The 26744-nt window shown below is 40.2% G+C and overlaps 1 protein-coding gene across 3 annotated transcripts in view; it reads right to left on the reverse strand.

The window, feature by feature from the left end:
• Positions 1-13379, reverse strand: part of LOC108696196 (1-phosphatidylinositol 4,5-bisphosphate phosphodiesterase epsilon-1) — a 186907-nt gene extending 173528 nt beyond the window's left edge. For 2 of the 3 annotated variants that reach the window (XM_018225335.2, XM_018225334.2), the window contains exon 1: positions 13148-13379. The gene's annotated coding sequence lies outside the window, so the exon portion shown is untranslated. The other variant, XM_041568759.1, reaches the window with a different exon arrangement.
• Positions 13380-26744: the final 13365 nt, after the last annotated feature.

A 26744-nucleotide genomic window follows, 5' to 3' on the forward strand; every position in this document is an offset into this window, starting at 1 on the left:
TGGACCCAGGAGAATTATGATGCTACCCAGGCCCAGAACTATTTGGACTCCACTCTGTGGGGGAGGTTGGATGATTAACTTGAAGACCTTTAAGCTACAATACTACAGCAATGTCCTAGCTCAGAGTTGCAGAGTTGCATGTAGCACATATGCTCTATCTGACAACAGCAGGCACTGCCTAAAATTGCGTTATTGGTGTATATAAAAACATTTTCATTTTTAATGCAATGGGAGATATGTAAAAAAAACATAAAAGCAAAACTAAATGGCATAAACAGTGTAAGGCTATAGTTAAATGGAGGTGCCCACTGAGTGGTTGAGTGGGTGGGCAGCAGGGCCTGAGGGGTAGTAGCCCCCGCCTGACTCTGCTTGCAATTGTCATCCCAAGATTTGAGGGCTGTGTAGTTAAACATAGGTAGAACATTTCTACCACCAGAGCTGTACACTCAGGTCCCTACTCTGGGGCAGTAGACTCAAGTCCTTACTAACTCTCCTTGGTGGAGCTCAGGCTGCTCACTAGCAAACAAGTTCCTATCTATCATTCCTAGAGTGATTTATAATAGGAAAAAAACTCACACTGTATTACCTACTATGCCTTTTTTCCCTAGGTTCAAATATTCTTCCCCCTTGCATAACCAGGGGGAAATCCAATGGAAGACAGGGCCCAGAGCATATGTGTGCATTAGCTGAAACACTTTAGAATAGTGACACCCTTTTGGCTAGCTCCTGAATTTCCAGGAGCATTTATGGATACTGGCTTTCATTTGGAGTGGTTGATGGACTTTGTCTTTTTTGAACTCGATTTAACTCGAATTTGATGTAACTATTAGCGATGGGTGAATTTGTCACGTTTCGCTTTGCCGAAAAATTTGGGAATTTCCCGCGAAATTGGCGAAACTGAGAAAAATTTGCCAAATGCGAATTTTGATGCCCGTGTCAATTTTGATGCAGGCGTTAAAGTCAATGGGTGGCCGAATAATGTTGACGTGTGACTTTTCCGACACACGTCTAGAATTTTTTGACACCGGCAAATTTACACACTTTTTACAGAAATTTATTTTGTTCTTGTGCTGCTCTAGGCACTAGACCTCTATGCTCCCATCGGCGCATGTTCAGCATGGAAATAATTTAACATGCATGTGCGGAAGTGATGTAATTCATGTGTATATAACATCACTTCCCTCTGATTCAGGCCAGATACCCCCTACCCCGCACACACACATCCCCCTGCCATCACCAGATTTTTAAAGTAAGAAGTTTATTTTGGACACTGTGAACTAATGCAAACTATAACATTGTCTTTCTTCCTCTTGGGGGTTAGGTTGCTAAATACTTTCTGGGTTTGCAAAAGCAATATTCAATTTGCTCAAAGGTAAAATTATTCACACAAAGCATAATATTTTGCATTACAAATATTTTTACATTATTGACTTTTCATTACAATTTCCCCAAAGGAGTAACAGTTCAGCACCCAGGCAAATTAAATAGATTATATTACATAAATGAAACACTAGGGGGCAGATTTACCTAGGGTCGAATATCGAGGGTTAATTAACCCTCGATATTCGACTGCCGAATTGAAATCCTTCGACTTCGAATATCGAAGTCGAAGGATTTAGCGCAATTCGTTCGATCGAACGATCGAAGGAATAATCGTTCAAAGGATTTTAATCCATCGATCGAAGGATTATCCTTCGATCAGAAAATTGTTAGGAAGCCTATGGGGACCTTCCCCATAGGCTAACATTGGCTTCGGTAGGTTTTAGGTGGCGAACTAGGGGGTCGAAGTATTTTTAGAGAGACAGTACTTCGACTATCGAATGTTCGAATAGTCGAACGATTTTTAGTTCGAATCGTTCGAATTGAAGTCGAAGGTCGAAGTAGCCCATTCGATGGTCGAAGGCAAAAAAAACATTCGAAATTCGAACTATTTTTCCTCTATTCCTTCACTCAAACTAAGTAAATGGGCCCCTAAACAATACATGAAATGTCATAACTATTATGGAGCTGGGTGCCCAATGTATTCAGACCTGTTTGGGGTACAGGTATAAGATCTGTTATCCGGAATGCTTTGGGGGGTTCTGGATAAGGAATGTTTCAATTATTTGGATCACAATAGTACCATGAGTCTGCTATCTAAAGTCTGCTATTGTTAGTCAATAGGCTTGTTTTGCCATCAATATATAGATTTAGGCATCTTAGTTTGGATCAAGTTCAAGGTACTGTTTTATTATTACATGGAAATGTATTTTCAAAAATTAGGATTATATGTGTTAAAATGGATTTTATGGGCGATGACATTCCTGTAATTTAGAACTTTCGGGATAAGGGTTTGCTGAATAAAGGATGTATATGTTTGCAAGTGCTTTTGCAGCTCATTGTTTTTAACATATATAGAAAATGAATAGGTCCTAAATGGACACAAACATTTTTCAGACTTTGGTTTATTTTACATGAAGTCCCATTTTTTTACCAGAAATTTAATTTATTTATTTCCACACTATTCCCTGGCTTTAATTAAACATTAGAAGACTCCCACAGGATAGCTGCCTATAATTTAACAGATCCAGCGCTATGTTCAACGAGTGGGAGAGTAAAAAAAAAAAGATGATTCATCAATTTTTTTTCTTTTTCGGCTGATTCTGTTCTTCTTTCTTAAAATGCAATTCTACTTTGGCTCAAATGAAAACTACAAAGTAGTTTTACAAACACAGCTTCCACAACAATATTCCATCGTGTGAGATCTCTGACCTATAACTGTCAACCCAGAAAAAAAATCAGAGTAATTTCAAAGAGCAAGCGCCAAATGAGTGCTTTGTGTAAGAACTGCGCCCATTCAGTCGTAAATGAGTCATCCTGTTTTCAGCCCAAGCCACCCCACGATAAAATTCTGCATCCCGAATATGCCTTTGTAAAATCACATAGGATTCTTTTACAAAAACAAGAAAGCCCCAGCAATGTAATCTCTAAATAAATAGAGGCGAGAATGCAAATTGGATGCACTGGCTGCATAACAACGATTACGGGAAGAGATTATGTTTGGAAAGTAAAAAGGGCATAATTCTTGTACAAGCAGAAAATGTTTAATTTTTCTGCAGAAAGTTTAAAACATACAGAAACCTCAGTAGAAATATTTTAATATTCTTTTCTGCAATAGCTAAACTACTTTAAGGGGCCGATTCATCAATAGTCGAATATCGAGGGTTAATTAACCCTCGATATTCGACTGGGAACTAAAATCGTTCGACTTCGAATATCGAAGTCGAACGATTTAGCGCTAATCCTGCGTTCGATCGATCGAAGGATTTTTCGTTCGATCGAACGATTAAATCCTTCGAATCGAACGATTCGAACGATTTTAATCCAACGATCGAAGGAAAATCCTTCGATCAAAAAAAGGTTAGCAAGCCTATGGGGACCTTCCCCATAGGCTAACATTGACTTCGGTAGCTTTTAGCTGCCGAAGTAGGGGGTCGAAGTTTTTTTTAAAGGGAAAGTACTTCGACTATCGAATGGTCGAATAGTCGAACGATTTTTACTTCGAATCGTTCGATTTCGTTCGAATTCGAACGAATTTAACCAATTCGATGGTCGAAGTACCCAAAAAATACTTCGAAATTCGAATTTTTTTCATTCGAATCCTTCACTCGAGCTTAGTGAATCGGCCCCTATGAGTCTGACAGCCTAGTGATAAATACATCTGTATGGGGAATTATGATTTTATAGAATTGTATCAAGAATTATGAGGCCTGATTCATATTCTGGTGTTCTGTTTAGCAAGGCTTCTCATAACATTGGTCACATACAGGCAATTATTCCCTTAAAATCAGGGGGAGAACAATGGAGAAAGCAGACCACAGGGAATTCTCTTTACTCATCTTGCCAACACTATAGGCAGATTTACTATGCTCGAGTGAAGAATTCGAATGAAAAAAAAATTGAATTTCGAAATTTTTTTGGGTACTTCGACCATCGAATTGGTCAAATTCGATCTAATCGAACGATTCGAAGTAAAAATCGTGCAACTATTCGACCATACCGTCTCTTTAAAAAATAATTGGACTTTATACTTCGCCACTTTAAACCTACCGAGGTGCAATGTTAGCCTATGGGGACCTTCCCCAGCACTTTTCTAAGTTTTTTTTGATGGAATAAAAATCCTTTGATCGATCGCTTAAAATCGCTCAAAACATTAGATTCGAAGGATTTTATCGTTCGATTCGAAGGATTCGTACGATTTTTATTCGATCGAAGTATTTGCGCTAAAATCCTCCGAATTCGATATTCTAAGGATTTTATTTCGAGGGTCGAATTTGAGGGTTTTTTAACCCTCGAAATTCGACCCTTGATAAATCTGCCCCTGTGAGATATACTGTATACGCAGGGGCATATCTTCATATAGGCAGCGAGGGCATGTGGGTAGGGCAGAAGCTTTTGGGGCACCTAAATAACTGAAAATACCCCCCAGCCACCACAGAACACTTACTGCAGAAATCCAATGGAGCTGTGCAGGGGTGAGGGGTGCAGCCCCAGAGCATAGCATAGTGACGTAGGCTGGAAGTGTCACGTCATTATGTTTTGGGGCCACTATAAGGTTCGGTGCCTAGGCTGGCGCCTAAATACAGCCCTGTATATATGACCAAGTGTGATGGGGATGACATGGAGGTAAATATTTCTTGTGTGGGCCTAGAGACCTGAAGTTACTCCCCTGGTTAAAAAGCGAATGTCTTCATTTTGATGCTGAAAACACCTTTGTGTTGATTTCTCAATCTTCTCTCAAATCAATTTTATGTTCTTTACCCAGGAAAAGTAATACACTCCATCTATCAAATGGTTATAACACAATAGAGTGGTCATTTAGAAGGTCAGTCGCAATTGCAGTCATATTATATGGAAGCAAATCTTGCGCTTATTGGCACATTTATTGAACTGTACATGCTCCTCTCACTTCCCTATAGTTGCATTGTGTCCACATTCTGCATAAATCTTCCCACTAACCCTATAGAATCACGGGGTTGCAGCCATGTTTGAGGGGGTCCCATAGCGGTGTAGGCCCACAGGAAAGCAGGCATGAGGCAAAAGGATTGGAAATGGATTAAAACATTGCATTATGGGGGAAAAACACAGGTCTTTACATTTGAAATTGCACTTTGCCCACAGAATTTGCCTTAGGTATTTTGATCAAACCATGGGTTGCAGAAATGAAAGCACCCCAATTGCCCCTGTCCCCTGATTAACTACAGATCATTTATAAGGCAATAACAATGGTCCCCCATGGTATCCCATGCATCTCATTGCTGCCAGAAATGTTGCATTTAGATTAGCACTCTCATCAGTGCACTTCTTGGGAATTAGGGTTTTCTAGATAAGATGGCTTTACATAAACCTTTACAAATACTGAAAAGACAATTTCATTTATCTTAATAAATATTGCCAGAGTTAGTTTTCCCATGGAGTTAAAGAATATGGCACTCAGAGGTAATTATTCTCATATTGTGGCTTATGATGTTTGGATAATACATGATTGAATGTGCTTGTTCCTGTATAGTGACACATCTGGCAAAATGCAAAGAAACAAGGTGAATTGACCCAACATTTTCAGTAAATGAATCCCAGACACTGAGCACTGCCCAGAGGAAAGAGGAAGAGACATTTCTGACCACAAGGAATTCTGCCAAAAACAATACATGGAGGAAAAGAGGATCCCTGTCTCACACAACAGCTGGACTATATCGGCAGTGATTTCCTTTCTGGCTGAAAAAAAGTCAATTACCACCATGTCTGATCCTGACCTACTGTTATCATAACAATTGGCATCATTCAGGCATCTCTTTCAACTTTGAGGGGACATTGTTATGATATACCTGCTGTTTGATTTCAGGTTCCAGTCCTATTGGAACCCATCTTCCCTACTCCCCTTGCCCGATATAAGCACTGCCTCCTTTCCGGCTTGTTGTGCTTTGTATTTGAAGATTACACGGGTTTACAGCTGTAAGTGCAGTTGTGCAGGTGCAAATGTTGTGTGTATTGATTCCATTTATTGAAGTAACTTGTATCCAAACATGCTCTTTGCATTGTGTCTGCGCTGCCTCTTCTGAGATACCAGGAAAAAACCTGCCGACCCAAACCCGCTCCCCCGGGACTCCAAAAACTATCCTCCACCTTCCCACCAGAGGAAGACGGTAAAAGAGATGCGTCATGGGGGTGTGTGTGGCTACAATTTAGCACTTGCAACTGTGTTTGTTTCAATGCATCTGTACAACTGTGGCGAGTGCAACTTCCAATGTGGCAATTGGAGGAACATGGTTATGATATACTTATGATATACTTGCTGTTTAATTTTAGGTTATGGGAAGACATTGAATTTTGGGTACAAAAGCATTGCAATTTTAGTTCAAAATTGTACTTTGCACACTGCATTTGTGTTCATAAATTAGTCTTTTTATTTCTAATCAAGCCAAATTTATAATTATTATTATTATTACAGTGATTTATAAAGTGCCAGCATATCCCACAGCACTTTATATAAGGACATATAACAACTGAAATATAGGCATACAGATAAAGTAGGTGTAATGAGGACACTATCTGCAAGCCCTTCCAATCTAAAGGAAAAAAGGGAGATATATGGGGAAGTTTATTCTACAGGAATATTAAAGGGCTGGTTCAGCTTTAAATTAACTTTTAGTATGTTATAGAATGGCTAATTCTAAGCAACTATCCAGTCTTCATTTTTTCTTTTTTATGATTTTTTAATTATTTGCCGACTTTTTCCAGCTTTCAAACGGGGGTCACTGACCCTGTCTTAAAAACAAATTGTCACGGTCGGCACCCAACACCAGAACAAACACCAGGCACCCTGGTCTCGGCTCGTGCTTCACCAGTATTGTGACCGCCTTTGGGCCTCGGGAGGAGCCCTCGGCTTACTTGGATGCCACCTGGACTTAAACGAGAGGTGCAAGATGAGGGTTCAGGATAGGCAGAGGGGCACAACTGTAGATAGAGTCTTTAAGGCCAAAGGTCATGGTACAAGCAGGAATAGGCAAATTCGTGGTCAGACAGGCAGAATAGAGGCAGGTAGATAGCAGGATCGTCAGGCAGGCAAGGGTCAAAACCGGGTAATCAATCAGATGGAATAGAGGCAGAATCGGAATCAAACAACAGGCAGGAGTCAAACCAGGAAGTCAATCAGGAGGGACAGACGGAATCAGAGTCGGTTTCAGGCAAGGGTCAGATTACGGAGGTCAGAGAAGTCAAAAGCCAGGCCGGGTCAAAACACAGAAGTTCAGAATTCAGGCAAAACAGGTACTAGCACAAGGCTCAGGAACCACCAGGAAACTAATCCTATCAAGGGCAAAGACTATAGTGTAATGGCCCTTTAAATACCCATAAACGCCATTGGCGCCTGTGCCTTTAAAAAGAACAGAGACGCACCGCGTGCGCCCTTAGCTGATCCGCGCATCAAGGAGAAGACCGGCGTGGCGGGCGTCCCCGCTGGCCCGCTAGACCACCAGGGTAAGCTACCATTACACAAATGCTCTGTAAAGCTACAAATGTATTGTTATTGCTACTTTTTATCTTTCTGTTCAGGTCCTCTCTTATTCATATTCCAGTCTCTCATTCAGATAGCATGGTTACTAGGGTAATTTGTAATTGCAAACTTGAGAGCTGCTGAATAAAAACTTAAATAACTCAAAAACCACAAATAACAAAAAATGAGAAACAGTTGCAAATTGTCTCAGAATATCGCTCTTTAAGTCTACATCATACTAAAAGTTAGCTGAACGATGAGCAATTTCATTAGATAATGACATTCCAGGTTTTAAAAGAAATGTGCTAACATGCCTATAAACCACTGTAATTGCTAAACTTGTATTCTATTGGTGTCTCCCCCCTGCTCCCCAATTACTAACCCATTTTGATCCCCAACACAGTTTGAGTTGAGTTTTAATTTCAGATTGTGGTTGGAAAAAAGTTCTGATAGGTTGGAGGCCAAATTTAGGCAGAGACCCAGCCAATCAAAACAGTGCTCTGCCCCCACACTATCACAGGCAAAATCGCTCCATCAAGATTTGACAAGAACTTACTCAGATTAGCAACTGGGGGGCATCTATAGTGGTAAAGAATATCAAAGGCAGAGTTTTTATAGGTAAAATGGGGGGAGGGCCAGTGACATCAGGGGTGGGGATTGGCTGATCACAGCATACTTTCCTTTCCTTTCTACATCTCCTAATTTGGAAATCTGGACAGGCAGTTTTCACAAGGACAGTCATTCTGACGAGGTCGGACTGGTCGATTGGGGGCCCATGGGGTTCCAAAACCACCGGCGCGTATGATGCGCATGCGCGAACACTGTCGTGCCAGCCCGCATTTTGTTTTTTATGGGGCCAATGAACGGGGAGCGGGTACAGCCCTGCCTTGCGAAAACCGGAGAGGCAGCAACCCTAGTTGATCCTTGTGGGGGAGTGGGCAGGATTTGTGTGGATCATGATTGGTGTTTTATCATACAGTAACTGGGCATGGCCAGGGATGAACATGAGCACAAGAGGCATGTTTTTTAATTGGCAAAATATTTTGGGGCCCCTTGGGGGAAAATCTATGTAAACAAGTAGTACTGGGCCCCTTAAGTATTGATGATAATCCTCTGGTTTTATGTAAATTTGGCAGAAGATTTTTAGGGAACATTTGAAACTTTGCAGGGTAGGGAAATGTCTGATATTGTGGGTACTGTATGGGGCTACTCTGGTGAAGTCTTATAGATGTGCATATGAGGAGGTTACAAGAGAGAAGGAAAGTTCATGGGAGTAATGAAGTTGTAAGCTTGGAGAGTACCTAGAGGTAAAATTTGTGATGTAAAAAAGCCACTCTACATACTCCCCCATATCAAAAATATTTGTAGATTTGCTCATCTATAGGAATAATTGGTATTTCATTGAATAACAAAGGTTAAAGTTGTTCAGTATTAACATAGATTCTTAAATACATTTTGTCATAACTGGGTGTGACAAGAGGGAATTGAGTATGCAAGAGGCAGGGTTTTTTTTTAGCTTTTTTGTGCAAATAGATGTTGGTATTATATTTCAGCCAAGTATGTCAAAGACCTTTAATACACTGATAAAGGCATAGTGCAGAAGATAAATTGTTAGCATTTTTGCACCAACCACGACAGCTACTCCCTGTGGGAGAAAAACAAATATGAAGTAACCTGGTGTTGTTTGTTACACCATAGAGTCACAATAAAGGTAAATAGGTTGAATTATGTTTTTAAAGGAAAATAAAAGTGCACCGGTCTGATAATAGAACATGTTTTTATTTTTCCTCAGCAGGACAAAAACCTTGAAATCTAACGTTATTAAAATGGAGAAACTAGGGACTTTAAAAGTAGTTTTGCATATTTCCAAAGTGTTATCATCACCAAACAGCTAACGTTTTAGCTGAATTCTGAAACCCGAGACCCTCCAGACAAAGTGAGTGTGTCTACTGTGCCAAAATGCTGCATTTGTACAGTGTATGCACAGCAGAAGCCGTCACTGTTACAAAAGTACTGCAGCTGGAATAAAAAACACTTGAATCTCAACTTTTTAAGTTTTTAATGTCATTTTTATTACATTGGTGCAAAACACCCTAATGGTGGGTCTGTTTAATCTGGTTAAATTTCTCTATTTCGGCATACACTTCTGATAAATGTTACCATTATAGCTTTATACATTTTTATTCTTGTCTCTGCTTTGTGCAGTAATGTACCTGGCAGTACACAAAACCATCTAACTATCAATGGTTTACAGATAAGCTGTCCCTCCTTGTCACTTTTCAATATGGAGTGGATGTTTTCCTCCAGTGTCTGGGCATAGAAGACCCTAAAGCAAAGATACAAAGATCTATGTACCTTTTACCCCTCCTGCCATAGCTTCCAAGTATAAAATAAAATATAATTAAAATGTAAACATTTTGTATGTCTACATCTGCCAGTGCCTTGCCTAATTATGGCCAACAATGATTGCCAACCATGTTGCATCCCAATCCCAACCATCCTTCCTTTGGTTAACACCACCCCTCTTTGAGTCACACAAAGGCCAAGACTATGCTAGGAAAATGTCTTTTTCTTCAGGGGATGCTATAAATGCCTTCTAAAATGACTGTATTTCTGTTGATAACTCAATAGAAGCCACAATTCAGAGTTGTTATTTTCCAAGACAAAAGTTTAATAATCATTCATATTCTGGTCTGTGTCCCAATCAATAAAGTATACTAGCTAAAAACATTGACCAGATTGGTCCAGTATCTTGGCTCTAGCTAGCTCTATTGTAAATTTGAGGTTAGATAAAGGAAATTTAGGCTTTTCTGGTCTCTCCTGGTAATGGCTGTTGATTGTGCAGAGTAGGGAGACTGCTCATACTTGGTTTTGGTTCGATATTGATAAAGAGGAAACATGCACTGTGCTTTCATGCCACTGTATCTAAGGGTACATAAAGCTAACCAATAATGTGCCTGGTCAAGGCAGGTATCAGGCCATGCACCTTATGCATTTAAGTAGATAAACAAGCAAACTGGCATATGGTGCTAGTATAGATGATAAAAATGTTGATACAAGTGCATTTAAGTATGGAATTTTAATAAGTGCAGTGCTGTATCCATTCTAGCACCTACATTGTGTCTTGTGATCTTAAAGGTGCCCTAAATTGTTGAAATCCTGTCCTGAAACCCAGACCAGACTGGGACCTGCAACACACACTCGCACCAGCAACCTGCAAGTTGACACTCTACCTGCATCTGACCCACTTACTTGACCCTTGGACCTGAAATACTAACTCCAGCACCTCTTGATGTAACTACATATGGCTAGACAGTCACTGTGCTGAAAATTAGCCAGGAGCATGGACAAAATGGCCCAGATGCATGCTTGTCATGGTGATATGGTCACAGACAAGCCCGCATATCACCTGTGCACAGATCAGAGAAGGCTTCAGCACACCTGTGTCCGAAATGCAACCCAAACTAATGGGAATGGGGATCGGATCGCGGGACCGCATCAACGAACAGATGCGGCCGCGATCCGACTGGATTTTTTGTCACGTCCGATCGAGATCTGCCTGACTTTCGGCCAGATCTCGATCGGGGCAGCCCGTTGGGGGGCCCCATACACGGGCCAATAAGCTGCCGACTTGGTCTGTCGGCAGCTTTTATCGGCCCGTGTATGGCCACCTTAAGTCAATTTGAAGTTTTCCTAGTCTGTACTGACTTTTTCAGGTTTTTGGGCAAACACTTCGGGTAAAAAGCCCAAAAAATTTGAGCATTTCAGGTTTTCCTTCAAGTTTTTACATTTAATTTGGGTTATTTTATTAATCAATAAGGTCAAATCAGGCATGGGAGTGGGTTTTTTTTTTTTTTAAAAAAAAAAATGAGATAAATTCAGATTTTAGTAAAAACAAACTCTAAGGGGCACATTTACTTAGCTCGAGTGAAGGAACAGAAAAAAAAATTGCAGGGCAACACTTGATCAGGTGCAACTCAAATCATAATATATATATACATACAATATCTAAATTAAATTATTGTCACCCGATTATAGTTTTGGGAATGTGCTGATGCATGAACCCTTAATAAACAGCCCTTTATTCTGGTCAGCCCCACAGTTTAATAACCACTGGTCAATAAGGCCAGTGATAATTGCTATCTAAGATATACATTATACATTGTGCAGGTATTTGTATTTACTCTAAAAAACTGCCTTTATTTCTCAGCTTGTATGTTTTAGCATTCCTCTGTATGTTTGCACAAGGAAGGCTGCATAGATTCCAGAGAGATCAAAGAGACCCAGCAGAGAGGTCGGTGGCTTAAGTACGACTTTGGCCCTGTATCTAACGCTCCTCTGTGCTCCCAAACAAACCACCTGCCTGACCCCCAAACAGAAACTCCATTGCTAATTGTGGTTCTACGTTATTCGTTCCCTTCCACTATTTATTTACTTTATGCCCAGTGAAGGCATGAGTACAGCGGCATTTCTCGCATCAGTTGAAAAACTTTTTAAATAAAAGATTGAGTTGTATCCTCTTATTTTTGAATGCACATGTTTTTAGCGCAGTGTTTTTGCTCACATAAGAGAAAGTGAAAAAACAGAAAAGGTGTGTGTGTGCAACATTAATAGAGGTGCATTATTGTTGTTATTAACTCCCCAAAGCAACAACTCAGCAACGAGATTTAATTGCTTCTGTGTTGTTAGAATAACATTGATGAAGTCTGGATGGTAGCCACAGGTAAATAAATTCAGGTAGGTGCAAATTTACACCCCTATATAAATAAGACAGAGAGTGGGTAAAGCAGAAAATGGCCAACTGCATACAATAAACTAGATGATACAAAACACACTGTACAATAAAACTGTCAGCTCTTGGTTTTAGCAGTAAGTTGTTATTATTAAAATGTTCTCCGGAATTCTACAGAAAAATAAACATAAAAATAAGTCAAACTATGCTGAATAGTATATGGAAAAACAAGAATTATGTAGTGCCCAGAGCATGACATCTTAAAATCATTTAAAATTTGACAGTTTCCAAGGATATGCAAACTTAGATATGCCAGACTAGAACTCCATTCGTGTTGGGAGTTGTAGTTCCTCAACAGTCGGCATCCCCTTGGTTTTAGCGGTAAGTTATTGTTAGAATTTTCTCTGGGATTCTACAGAAAAATTAACATAAAAATAAGTCAAACTTTGCTGTATAGTATATGGAAAAACATTTTCCAACTTTAGTTGTTTCAAGACTATAACTTCACTCATGTTGGGATTTGTAGCTGGCATCCCTATTGCTGCTTATCTATGTATATAACAGTATTGAGAATATGCCTTGGGTACCAACCTGCTACTCTGCAAGCATGACAGGCACAGGCAAGCGCTCTCTGGACACACTTTTCTTGCTACTGATGAAGAGATATGTAAGTTAGTCCTGAAGCTCCCCTGTACAGTAGTGAGTGACTGGAAGACTAAGCTGGCTTTGAAGCTTTGCTGCACGTGGCAGAGTTACAGCAGCGCTTTTGAAATCAGTGAAAAGCAAATAAGTCTTTGTGCAGCACAAATACATTGGTCAAGGTTGCAGAACCTCCACCCACCATCCCGATTTAGTAATGTTGTGCAAAGAGAAATGTCTCTTACCCCTGGGCTGCCAAGAGAAGCTTTTCTGCATGTGAGATCTGTGATCCTGGGCTAAAGGCGCCTTCAGACCTGTGCAGTGCTGAGTGCTGCTGTGAAGCCATAGTATCCCTCATGTTGTGAATGAGAGTGGAGCTGAGCTGGGCTGGCCGTGTAGCTGCAGCCTGTGTAATTGCTGGGCTGGGTGACCAGCCCTGACACTGCTGCTGCCTCACAGCTTTGGAATGTCTGAGCTAACAGCTACCAAAGGGCTCACTACAGATCTGAGCGCCAAGCCATGTGGACACTGGAGCAGATGATTATTTTTTGTGGGAGATGGCTAGCAGGCTGAATAGAGGGAGTGGGGAATACAGTTATCTGCACATTCATGATCAGCAGCTTTTTATGTAAGAAAAAGGGGATTTCTGAGTAGTACAACAATGCAGCCACATATATAGCCCAGGGCTGCTTATACAGCACAACACAATGACCATAAGCCATAGACTTCAAGCTGCAAACAAAATGCCAAATCATTATATTAAATAACAAAGATATTAATACGATTTCTAACCTATAGCCCTTGAATCCCCCGACTAATGGAACACAGTTTATAGAAACATGGGTGCCTATAGAAACATAGGTGGAAAGATTACACAAGTTGATCAAGTTCATCCTTTGAAGGAATAGATATATTCATAATGATCTAGAAGATGGAAAAACCCATTTTCAGCCATGGCGATGAGAGTTCTCCCAGTATCAATAACCTTGAGCATCTACAGCAGCTCTATAACCCATCTCATCTATTAAATTCAACCAGTCGTGCTGCACCATAGGAAAGGAATTCCATATATTTGACCATACAGGTATGGGATTCGTTATCTGGAAACCCTTTATCCAGAAAGCTCAGAATTACAGAAAGGTCATCTCTTATATACTGCATTATAATCAAATAAGTCAAACTGTTGAAACATGTTTCCTTTGTTTCTGTAATAACAAAACAGTACTGTACCTTGATCGCAGTTATAATATAATCAATCCTCATTGGAGGCAAACAATCGTACTGGACTTATTTAATGTTTAAATACTTTTTAAGCATGGAGATACCAATTACAGAAAGATCTCTTATCAGTGAAACCCCATGTCCTGGTATTCAGGATAACAGGTCCCATACTTGTATATTTTTTGTCAATAACAATGTGACAATTTAACCCAATGAAAGGTCACACACAGTACCAGCATATGGAATACACAGCCAAATTCTCCTTCACAAACATGCAGCAAACCTGAACAGAGAAACTTCATGGAAAATTCTCCTAAGCAATAAATGGTTATAAAGTGAGTAAAACATTTCACACCTTCTTGCAATGTCATATAAACCTAAAGTGTGGGAAATGGACAGTTTGGCTACAGTGAAAAGACCCCCCCCATCCCGTCTGTATTTTGGAACATTCCCCATCCCCCTCCTACAACCAAATCTCTGGTGCACATTCCCTGTTTATTGTATGGTTCCCAGTGCCAGGACAAAGGCCAGTCACATTGATGGGAGGGATAGGCAGGGGGCTCAGAACAAGATCAAGATAAAGATTATGGAGGGGGGTATTAGGAGCAAGCAAAAAAAAATGGCTGTTTAGCATTTAAGCATATGAGGATGAATGATTTGCATGTATGTGTATTAAATATGATATTATTATTATTATTATTATTATTATTATTATATTAATTCAATATTTCAGCTCTAATATATTATATCGTTAAATAATATTATTGCTATAATGTTACGGATGTGATTTCACAATTGTTCAAATTAATGAACAGATTATAATTTGTTTCTGTCTCCTTGGGACCTGCTGAACTCCAAGAATGACCTGACTGCTGTAGGTTGTGGCTTTTGTTAAACTACATTTTTCAGCAGTGTCACCCAGAGCAATGGAAAGTTTGACTGCAGTGAAAAAAAAAACATTTATTTTAAAAATGCAGGTGTTTTATTGGTATAATACTGTATATGTAACCTGCAGACCGATAACTGATAGTATATAACTATTGATTATATCAGAACACTGCAACCCTTGCTTCCACTGCAGTTTGAACCTATCACAATTAGGATATGTCTTACATAGGAAGGACTAAATGACAGAGGTGAAACAGTTAAACCTACAATATATATATATATATATACTGTATCTCCAACATGTTACTCTAGGGTTCAGACTGAGCCAATGGGCACCCTAGCTGGCCCATAGCACTCATAAAAGAGGAAACCTGAGGGTCGTTTAGGACGGAGATGTGAACTTGGTGCTTTATCGGTGCCCTAGTTATTCCTGCATTTAAAAAGGGGAGTTTTGAGCACAATGGGCCAGATTCAATTCGATGAGAAAAGGATTTATCACCTGAAATCTCATAGACGAGATTCAATTTGAGATGCAATTTAATTCAGAAAAACGTATCTCACTTTTTGTCATGTGCAAACTCTCTTGAAGTCTATGGGGGAAAACTGGAACTGAATTAGGAGAAATGTTTTTTTCTCCTCTAATTGAATCTCATCTTGGAGTTTTCACGCTATAAACCATGAGATAACTTTTTCTCACTGAATTGAATCTGGCCCAATGTTAGAAGCAAGTAGGGTTTGCTGTGCCAGTTGTAGCCAGATACAGAATATTGAGTTACTGAAGGATTTAACAATTGTTCATGAATGTAAGTTGCAGACATTGCTGATTCCTTTGTGCAATATGGGTGCATGAGATTAGCATGATGGTGAGATGCTCTGATGTGATGCTCCACAGCTGATCTGCAGCATTACAAGTGAACATGTTCTCATTTGTATGAACTGATACAGGAGATCATAGAGAATGTAGTATGGCTGCTCCCTGTTTGGAGTTAGTTTGTGGGGCATTTCAGATCCTAGGGGTCTAGCACTGTTGATGTCTGGAAGATTGCTTGATATTAATTCTAACAGCATCTAGCAGCCAAACTGTCTCATGTGTATTTCATAGACCAACTGCCCTAGGGCTACATGGAATTTTCTCTTCCTGCATAGAAACTATTATTCATTTCCTTTCTGTGCCATAGCTGGCTGCTGTATTATCACCAGTGTTTTGATTATTACTTTAATTCTTCTTTTCAATTCCTATGCAACTGCAGTACATTCCATTCATTTCTACAACCTGCAGTTTTCCAGCAGAATTGTGTCTGTGCTGGACGGAAAGAGCAGGGTTGTCCCAAAGGACAAATATACACAAGTAGATGATGATCGCCACCACTTTAGCCTCTATTGACCTTAATGAGAATCACCTTCAATTCCAAGCACAGCACTTGTGAGGCTATGTTTAATGTAAGCTATTTATCAGGGCTGTGTTAAAGCTCTTTCGCTGAGCTCAAACACCCCGTAGCACAGAATGAAATTTGACTGCCCAAGGCACATAGCTCAGGAGAATTATGGACGCTGCTGGTGGATGCCGATTTTACAAATAGGAGAGTCTGCTTTTTAAGGTCACTGGAAAACTTGGGAGCTCTCACACCATGTCCATCTGAGACAGTTGATACACAGCTATTGTTAGGGCTTACAGAATATTTTTTTTGTGCATAAATAAATCATGCCTCTATTGTGTGCCAGTGCTGTAATGTTCCAGTGCCTGGCCAAACGGACCCATTCATGCCATGAACATTTGGTGCTAGGATCACAGGGTGGAAGATAAAATACTTAATGAATAATTTAAATGGAAATAATCCTTTTGTATAAGGTAAGGAATTCCCTTTTAAAAGAGTCTGCATCACCAAAATAAAGTGGAATAAAGTGGAAGCAGAGCAATATCATAATGATCCTGTATGAATGGAAAAAAAATATAAACAATGTAGCTTAAATAAAGGTAAAAACGTGTTGCAGAATGTTCAACTCTGGACAATTTGGAAGGCAGAAGAAAACAAAAAAAACATCTGTGGTAGTCCAGACTCACGGGGTTAGAGAGCCTGATACTGCTGCCTGGGATGTGGGGCTTAAAGACTGCCATCAGGAAGTGGATGCTGGGGACCCAGGGACTTACACCTTAGAGTGGGGATCTGGAAACTAAGAACTAACATCTGGAAATGAAAGTCAGGGAATCAGAGTCAAGGATCCAGGAATAAACTCATAACTAACTAGATGACTATTCTTTTTGAACAGGTTAAGTAGCGAGTACCTACCTAAGCTGTGGGTAGCACACAGTGATTCTCTTCTGGAAGAAGAGATCAGGAGAAATTAATGAGCTAAGCACTGCCAATTTATCATTTGTGAGCCACCATGGGAGGCTAGGGGGTTGGACTCTAGGGTGGCAGAGGTCACCAAGGGGCTTATTTATCAAAGGTCAAAGGTTGAAGTTAAAAAAACTACAAACTTTGAATTTAAAAAGACCAATCGAATGGAGGTCGAAGGTTTTTTGGGGTTGAAGTGGGCCGAATTCGGGCTACTTTGAATCATACTTCGATTCGAAGTTTTTTTTAACTTCGACCTTCGATCTCCCAAACTCCCCCAATTGCCTCCATACAGGTTGTAGGAGGTCCCCCATAGGCAAAAACAGCACTTCGGTAACTTTTAGTTGGCCAATGGTCAAAGCAGAAGTTTTAAAGAGACAGTACTTCAAAAAAATTCGACCTTTGAATTTTGACTTTTTTTCGATTTCGAATCGGAGTATGACTATTCCCTAGTAAAGTACACAAAAAATAGCTCAAAATTCGAAGTTTTTCACTTCGAAACTTCACCTCGACCTTTGATAAATCTGCCCCCAAGTGTTAGTGAGTGTGGGAATGCCACCGTTGCGTGGTGGTAGCGAGGCAACAAGTGCCAGTTGGGTAGCTGACCTGTTAGTAAAATAGTGACTGTCATCTGTATGTTAGAGATCCAGGAACTACCTCATTAAAGTAGAGACTGCCAAGGGACAGTGGTGGGAGGCAGTGTTCAGTATTTGCACCAGGGCCCAAACATTCTATCTAGCTATTCCTTGTGGGACTGCTCTCAAATACTGTATCACTGCTTTATGTAGAGTAAGCAAATATAGATTGTGCTATATCGGGCAAAAAGTATCACATAAAAAAATGTCACAAACACAAACATCCAGTCTAAAAAAGCACACAAATCCCCCATTACTTAAGATTCTTCTGAAACCCTTTAGCTTTGGTGGGAGCTTAGCGTGTCTGTAATGTGCTCTCTTGGAAAGATTTCTTTTTCCATGGCCACAGGTGAATCTAGATGTGCAAGCCAAACACCAAGGGAAGCCTTTGCACATTAGACTGGCAGGCTGGATCTACAGCACAGAGTTTCATTTCTCAGAGGATGAACACAAATATTTTCCTTTATACAGTTTTATGCCGCTGGTTCTGAGTGGTCTAGGAACAGCAGAGCCACAGCTTGCATTAGAAAATAATATTTCATCCACTGTTGTTATAGTTTAATGTTTGTGAAATTAAAATACATTGAATATTTGTTGTTTAGTCTAATATTTTTGGTAATAAGAGCCCCAGTATATACTGTAGCATCTTTATTTTGTATATTAAAAGAAGTTCTTTTTTTCACTTAGCTCCTTGCTGCACCTTAACCTTTCCATGTTACACTTTGCCTTTTGAGATAATTGGCCTCCTTATCCTTTTCTAAAGCCATATTTTTGTTAATAATGCATTATATTTTATCTAGTGGACGAGGGTCACTTGTGGCGCTGCTGAGGCTTGTTAACCAATTTGGGCAACTCTCGGGGCTCCAAGTTAAACCAAATCCACTTACATATGGTTAAACCACTCCGGGCTCTGCAACTCAACACTCCCATCAGAGCTAAAATGTGTCAAAGTGTTCAAATACCTTTGAGTGTGGGGTCTGTGCGAACCTATACAGATACAGTGTTAAACATAGACCCAGTTATACAACAGCTAGGTGCCAACTTAACGCACTGGGCAAGCCTCCCACTCAACCTATTGGAGTGTGTCAACCTCATAAAAATGGTTGTGCTTCCCAAACTGTTATACTCACAACTCCCCAATCCCACTCCCAAATAATTTATTCACCAGGCCTGACTCCATGATACGCTCTTAATAAACAACCTTGTATAAGCCTCCAAACCCTAACAGCCCCCAAAATGAATGGCAGCTTGGCACTAACACACTTCTTCTTATATTATTTAGCTGCCCAGCTGGTGTATGTAGCCTGGTGGCTTTCTCCCTTGGTTGAAAAAATGCCGCCTTCCCTCCTCAGCAGAAGCAGCAGGGTGAAATAAATCGTTAGCGAATACCCCCTTAAGGGGAACTACTCAAAGGGGATGCCCCCCTACTACACTGGGAATGTTGATCCCGATATGGGAAAAAGCCATTAAGTATGATAAGACCCTACAAAACGTGGTTTCCCCTTATACGCCTTTGTAGTGCAATTCCAAGCTACAACACTTTCTTATGGTACCTGACCTGTAACTCTGGGCTAAGTTTACAATTAAATATGTTGGTCAACGATATGATACTCAAGGGTTTAAATACTTTGCTGCTTTAACTTCGGTGTTTAAGCTTTCCAGAACCATGTGGTTCCAATATTTACAGCTTAGACATGCAGCTAATAGCCTATTCCCTTACCCCCTCCATGGTCCCAATTAGATGATCTATAAGGACACAAGCAACTGGTATCTCACATTTACTCTCTCCTTAATACACAAAGAGGTAACCCCTTTACACAATGCTGTACCAAATGGGTCTCAGATCTCCCACAATTGGATTCTGATGACTGGGACGATCTTACCCACTCATACCTACCTTCAGTGATAAGCAGTAATGATACTAATACAATACCGTACAATCCATAGATCCTACTCACACTGGCCAGACTGCACCCGATATGCCTTAAGCCAGACAATTTATGTTTCAAATGTGGGACATTCCTACATGTGTTCTGGACCTGCTTCTGGTTGACAAATTTTGGGGTAAAGTGGTGGCATTTGCAGTGGAAACACTAGACATGCCAAATGTGCACATGTCTATTGGGCCTAGTGGAGAATATAGTCCAGGACAAATAGCGGCGTACCCTTCTGCGACTTCTCTATTACTATACCAGGAAAACCATTATTTTGAGCTGGAAACTATCTACCCCACCCACCCTAAAACGATGGAAAGCTATAATAAACCAAGCACTTCCCCTTTACAAGTTAACATATATTAGCAGAGGCTGCCTGGATAAATTTGGGAAAGTCTGGGGTGCATGGGCAGATTTGATTGATACAAACAAACCCCAGGATGCTACTTAGCAAAACTATCTACATACATGGAAACAGACGACAACACATGGCCCCACGGTCCAACCAGACCCCCCCCTTCTTCTACCACTCTTTGTGTTTTTGAAAAAAAAGGTGTTTCATCTTCTAATATGTAACCACTGATTCAGAACTGCCCCTCACTATGGTGAAGAGCCGATCAACTTACGAGAATAATTGATGTATGCATTGAACAACATTGTAAAGTTATCCTTTATCTCTGTATGTTGAAGATGGAACCAATAAATAAAAAAGCTTGAACAGAAAAAATAATGCATTATAGTAAATTATAGGGGGCTTCATATATTGAGCAAGGAGAATAGAATGACTTAACTGAGAACTTTTCATAATTTCTAACTATGCCCAAATAATACAAAATCTTACTCAAGCTCCACCTATTTTAGCTAGCCTGCTCTCTTTGGGCACCACTAGTAAACTGCAAAGCCAGTCATTTAATAGTGGCCATTTAATTGTAAGATCTTCTATGGGGTGAGTTTCAACTGACCCAGTCTGCCAATATCTAGCTAATACCTCCCAGAAATACCTACAACCCAGTCCCAGTAGGTGTTGCACAATGAACACCAGGGGAGAATTAGTGGCTCTATGATAGGATTGCCTGATGGGTTTTTTTTGCTTTTACTAATGAGGTTATGGGACTTGCTGCAATGACGTAAATGGGATTTAAATGAGATGTAACTCACATGGTTTTCCCACAAGTAATTGTTATTACAGGGTTGAAAATATATTTTCAATGGATCTGAGAAAGTTCTGCGGCATCCAGGCCTAGTTGTGACCTTAAATTAAAAAAAAAACATCAGGGACATTGTGATTGTTCTTGTATTGTGTGTCTGAACTTTGCGGCCTTGTAAAGTCATAGGTTCAGATTTATCAAAGGTCGAAGTGAAAAGTCGAATGAAAAAAAGATCTAATTTCAACCTAATTTTTGTGTACTTCGACTAGGGAATAGTCCAAATTCGATTCGATTAGGATTCGATTCTTCAGCTCTCAAGTGTCAACTGGTTAATGGCTTAAATATTCAGGCAGGGAAATTGGGAAACTGGGTAAAGGTTTAATATTAGTCAGACCAATGAACCAGTAGGGTAACTAATTAGCCACCCACCTGAGCAAAATGCAATTTGGCCCCCAACCCACAGAGTCTGTGAAACCCATGCCGTACAGCAGACCCTATGTCCTATCCAGGCCCTCCATCTGCTGTATTGTTCTTATGCTTATGCAATGAGCCTATTAACATTGGAGGAGTGGGATGAAGGATACAATAGGGTATAATACTATAACTAGAAAGGAGGCAGGGGAACAATAAAGAACAGAAATAAGGAGAACACTCAACCCTTACATAAAGTATAAGGGATCTGAATGCTGCCCAAGCCAATTTAAAAGGGCAGGACTTCACGGACAATTCCGGCGCTATCCGACGCGCTGCGCAAAAATGCAAGTGTCACGTCGGATGCGACGGAAATAAAGTAAGTAATGCTATTGTCGGATCGTGTTGCATTGGTGATACGACGCAACACGACCGTCGGATGCAGACGCAGCGTCTGCATCCGACCATCATGTCGCGTTGTGACTGTTAGTTCAAAAGCAAAGTACAACACTGACTACAAGTAATTCATGCACATCAGACATCACTGGAGGCACAGACTAAATGTCCAGACTTTAGTGTATCTAGAAGTTTCAGGCAGAATGGGATAAGGTACATTTCAGCTAATGTTACATGTGATACTTTCTCAACAATCATCTCCAATCTAGATTGTGTTCAGTAAGGACTAACAGATATTGCACATGCCTGTCAGTGCTCACACAGGGTGAATGTTTGTCAGAAAAAGCACAGTTACTTCTTTTTGGCCTAAAAGTCTTGCCATGTGAGCAATGACAGGTGGGTGCAAGTGCCTGTTAGTGGTTCCTGAACAGGGTGTGGCTAGGAGCAGATTGTTATGTAATTACACACATAATATACGTGAGATGAGCCTAAACCTGCAAGTGCAGAGCGGTGCTGGCTGCATTTATCTTTTCTTACAAAAGGTAAGGGTGGAAAGGCCTAACACTGTCCACTGATTTAACAGAGTAATTATGGTTCCAACAGTTGAAGGATAAGAAGGCCCATAACAAATGCACTACTAATAATGAGCTTATAAGGAGAAACAGACCCAATTTACTGCAGTTTAGTGGGATTTGCTCAGAAAAGGAAATCAAACCTTAGGACGTTGGTAAGATTCAGCATTAGGCAGTTAAATCTGAAACCCTTAATGGATTTTAGAACTGAGTTACAGTATCTGGATTAACCTGAGAACACTTTCAGGGAAATAAAATGTTCAGTTTTGTGTTTATATTCTTGTTAGTTGCACCAATGAAGTACCTCCCGAAATTTGAAATATAGACATAGCGCAGCCCATTTTATGGCCACACCCCCTAAATACCATATCCATTTTACAAAATTTGGCAGGCTATGGAAAGTTTGAACATATTTCTGGGAGATTTAGGGTCAGGTTTTATGTGTTCTTACAGTTTTGCTAATGATGGGGAATTGCCCTTTAAGCCGTAAGTCTCGGTTCCCCCAAGAGACCTGCTTATTTTAAATAGCTACAATTGTATCTTTGCTTATATTAAATTGTTTCAAATTTATCTAAGTGCATGTGCTGAGTATTCTGGGCTCTCTGCCAATAGCCTCTTATTTAATTACATTTCAGAAACTTGTATCTTTTTCTGGCTGTTCAGTGCAGGAGATCAAAAAAAAACTCTGGACATTTCAGTAACAATCTGGAACTGTGGGACTGTCCCACTAAAAACTGTACAGTTGAGATGTTTGCAATGGAGGGTATCAGGGCTGAATTAGGGTTAGGCATAGTAGGCATGTGCCGAGGGGGCGCAAAAGCTGGGAGGGGTGCCTCTGTCGCCTACCCAATGTCCGCCCCCTCTCTTCATCTGTCTTTTCAATTTGCCCGTAGTTACGCTTCTGTGTGATTCGGCAATGTGATAGCGCCATTTCACGCAAGTGTGATGCGAGCGGTAGTTTGGCATCCACACCATGGGCAACAGCTTGCCCATGTGCGCTAACAGTTGGTGCCGCAACCGGCCAGGTTGCCTAGGGTGCCTGGCCGGGCTCTGGACGGTGTTGATAGGAATGAGCAATTGAGCGTATTGGAGCGTGTGAGAGCAGGCAGCTTTTCTTGTATAAAGTCACTGCTTAAAAATGTGTTTAAATCAGGTGAAAACATTGTGCCATAACATCCCCAAACCTAAAAATTCACACACAAAAAGAAATATATATTACTTAGTTCTAATAGACTAATTCAATTAGCCACCTAACCAAATATCAATCTGTACTGCCCTGTATACCTCTTGCTTGTAGGTAGGCTCCCATGCACCCCCTCATTTCTAGGGAGCACTAAATACAAAAATAGTGAATAAACATAGTGTTCCATTATAAAACATAAACAAAAAACATAAGCAGGCTGCCTTTTTGTCAGGCTCTAGATTGGGTGATAACAGGAGACATAGCTGAAAATAAACCACTTTTACATCACCGTTCTATTTTACACAGTGCCACGCAAGGTTTCAGCCACACATAAATCTTTTTTTATTTTCCTTACAGTGTTCCTTTATTTTCTCTTCCTAAGAAACGAGCACCAGAGGCAATTATGCTGTAAATAAAACCTTTTGATTTATAAATCAGAAAACATCTCTGGGACTGAGCCACTGAAACACATTTTACACTGTATTTTAGGTTTGATCAAAAGCAAAAGTTATTTTCTTTTTTTTTGGCTTAGTTCTCTACAAGGTTAAATATAAGCAGCAAATAAAAATAATTTTAGAGCCTGTATGTATTGATCCTTCTCCTGGTTGTAGGCATTGCTTAAAGGAAAAAATATACCCGTTATATAAGTATTGTTTTTAGTGATCAAATTGAAAACATAACGGCATAGTATTTGAAAGAGCTACTACTTGCATTGCTTAGATATTATAAAAGCCAACAAAAGATTAACTCACTGATGTGGGGCTAATTTGTTATCGTTAATTTCACAGTGAGCTAAAATATTAACCTTCTGCTTCAGGCTGGCGCAACTCTTCTATAACAAATGGTACTGGGCTGGGGAGCAGTTTGGCACCATTTTTTCTTGCAGTCCTTGTGGGTATATATTCATATATACTGTATGCAGTACAGTAGAACTATCTAGAATTGCTATACCATGTAGTCTTCAGCCATGTACTATAGGTCAGTGTGGTTTTTATAGGAGAGGTGCACTCACCCAAGGTAGAAGGTTAGCAATTCAGTGGATTGACTTTTCATTCCCCCAAAGAACAACTAAAATTCATTATTTATCTTTTTTTTCCATCTATGTAGCACACCCTTGAGTGTACTTTTAGTTACCACTCTCACTGGGCACTATCCCTCTGGTTTAGCACTAAAGCATGGGTTTCTCAGCCTGGGGTCTTGTATCTTGGCACTGGACTTGGTCCTCACCTCACCCACTGTATTCAGCCTGGGGTCTTGCACCCTATCTGGTCCACAACTCACCCACTGTAGTCCCTGCTCTAGTGGTTCAAATACCACAGGGTCCTAACCCCACTATTTCTCCTCGTTGGAGCCACATCTGCTCACTAGCTACCCTGTGCTGACTCTCACTAATAGAGTGACTATTACTGTATTCATTATCACTAACTCACACTAAACTAACTTAACCGGAAGACCTGGACCTGTAGTACCTCTCAGTGAGGCAAAGTCCCAGGACAGACCCAGACCACATGGTGCTAAACCCCTTTATATTATCACATAGTGCCACCTAGTGGACAAACTCCGTGAATTAATGTGGACCCAGCAAGGGACATAGCTGCCTGAGTTAACTAAAGGACCCTTAGGTGTCCAAATACTAAAGGGGAACTGCCTGAGTAATTATGCATTTATTTGCTATATGTGTCCATAAGGTGGGAAACAACACAGGAGGGGAATTTGTTATATTCCTTATAATCCTTTATTGCCCATACAAATGTTCATGACTGAAATATATAACCTGCAAACACAACACACAACAATCAATGGGCAGTAAATATCTGTAGCAGTAATTTGACCCATACAAATATACAGTTCTGGAAACTACACTTCGTGAGTAATTCAAAATGTTAGTGGGCTGTTACCACATCCTGTGATTTGTACCCTGGCCTGGGTGAAAACTCAATAGAAGTCCATGGAGAAATTTGGAACTGAATCAAGGGATACATTTAGCTCATCATATTGAATCTGGCCCAATGAGTTTCCACTTGATAAACCTTGAGATGTTTTTCCTCATTGAATCGAAGCTGTCCCAGTGTATAAACATTCCCCATAGAGAAGAGAATTTTGAAGATAAAAGGTACAATAGACATCTAAGAAGAGGCCTCATGAGTTACTTTGAAAAAACATGGCTGCAATTTTAGTTGCACTAAAATGAATGCTTTTTTTACGCCATTCATCGGTACATGCATACAAACACACTTGTTACTTGTATCTAAACATTTTCATATAGGTGAGAGAAGCACCATTGTGTCCGTCCAGCCTCTGGTGCACAAGTTCATTTACTGACCCTGGGACACTTCAGAGCTGACACACCCTGACAGTGGTAATAAATTCTAGGGTTCCCCAGTGGGTTGTGTCAACTGGTGCAGCAGACTTGAAAAAAGCACTGGGAGTGACTCAATTCCGACTTGTGCAACTGCGTTCCTCTGATTCATTGGCTGCAGCTCAAAAATTCGGTGCCGGCGAAATGTCACCGAAGCCCATTAAACTTTATGGGCGTCGAAAATATTTTGTCGCTCTGTGAATTTTTTTTTGACAAGGATCTTATTTTTATAAAGCACGATGCCATACAAGTCTATGGCCGTCATTTTCGCCGTGAAACAAGCCGAATAAATTCGCCCATCCCTAGTCCTAAAATCTGCAAGCACACACATTTACAGCAGCAAGGGAAGGTTCTGCAACAGAAATATAAAGTGACAGTATTATGTTGATTTTAAAAAACAAATGTATAATACAGGTATAGGATCTATTATATGGAATGCTTGGGATCATTCTGTATTTTAGATCACCATAACTTAAGTCTGGTAAAGATGGACTGTATAGTAGATGGCCATCCCATAATTCTGAAATGTCTGTTTTTCTGCATTTAATAATTGGAAATTTAGTATTGCAGCCCCCGACTGCTAATTGCACATAGATCAGACAATGTTCAGACTTTCTAGTTTTGTTGACCTGGCATAGCAGTTTCAAATAGTGGAACTACTAAATGGATTGACTTAAGTAAAAAAAAAACTTAAGGCAACCTGTGATTTAAATAATAAAGTTTAAAAAAAAAAAACCTTCAGAGTCATAAAACATTATT

The sequence above is a fragment of the Xenopus laevis genome, chromosome 7L (genome assembly GCF_017654675.1).
Source record: "Xenopus laevis strain J_2021 chromosome 7L, Xenopus_laevis_v10.1, whole genome shotgun sequence".
NCBI classification, from domain to species: Eukaryota; Metazoa; Chordata; class Amphibia; order Anura; family Pipidae; genus Xenopus; species Xenopus laevis.